General features: G+C 28.0%; 1 long non-coding RNA gene across 1 annotated transcript in view; it reads right to left on the bottom strand.

Annotated features, from left to right (window-relative positions):
• LOC134541022 (uncharacterized) overlaps nucleotides 1-762 on the bottom strand; it is a 34,147-nt gene that overhangs the window by 28,917 nt on the left and 4,468 nt on the right. The gene's annotated exons all lie outside the window — the stretch shown is intronic.

Here is a 762-nt window from a genome sequence, read left to right as displayed (position 1 = left end):
GGTATATGTTGTAGACTATTTTGGTATCAAAAAATTAAATTTACATTTTTGTTATGAGCAGAACATAGTATTGTTGTGATAATGCATGATCAATATGATTTAAGTAAGTTCACTATTCCAATACATTTTTATTACAATAACTAGAAAATTGCATTGCTAAACATTATTCCAAATGCATACCCTATTCGCATATCAAATATGACATATACGTTTAAAACTTGTCAGAACTAAAATATAAAGTTTTAAGTATCACATAAATCAACACTACATAACTGAACAGAAAAAACCTGACTGAAATTAGTAACTATCAATGATAAAAAATGTTCAGCTGGTCAACAAAATTCAAACAAATAATTAAAGGCTTCACATTCTGCTTAAAAATAATTTAAAAAAAAAAATGTGCTTATACACAGAGATTATTATGATTCAGACTATCCAGGTATAGAGAATCCTACAAGTGAATTGTTGGAATCACCTTAAAAGCATGCAAGTATATACTGAAATTTGGATCTGAGTAGTCAGGAATTGCAATATTGTTACAATTATGATATGTCACACACATAACCTAAGTGGGAAGAATAATTTCTCTGACACATTAATAGCCTTAATCCGCTTTCAAGTAATTGTACCAGAATGAACTCATAGCCTCGAAATGCTGCCTAACCTTAGAGGACACAAGCATTGAACACCAAATAATTTAACATCAAAAAGTTTATATAAGTAAAGACAAAAATTAAAAAAAATATTAAAGTTATGAAAAAC

Source organism: Bacillus rossius, chromosome 17, assembly GCF_032445375.1.
Source record: "Bacillus rossius redtenbacheri isolate Brsri chromosome 17, Brsri_v3, whole genome shotgun sequence".
In the NCBI taxonomy this organism is placed as follows: Eukaryota; Metazoa; Arthropoda; class Insecta; order Phasmatodea; family Bacillidae; genus Bacillus; species Bacillus rossius.
This window is presented reverse-complemented; position numbering and strand designations above follow the sequence as displayed.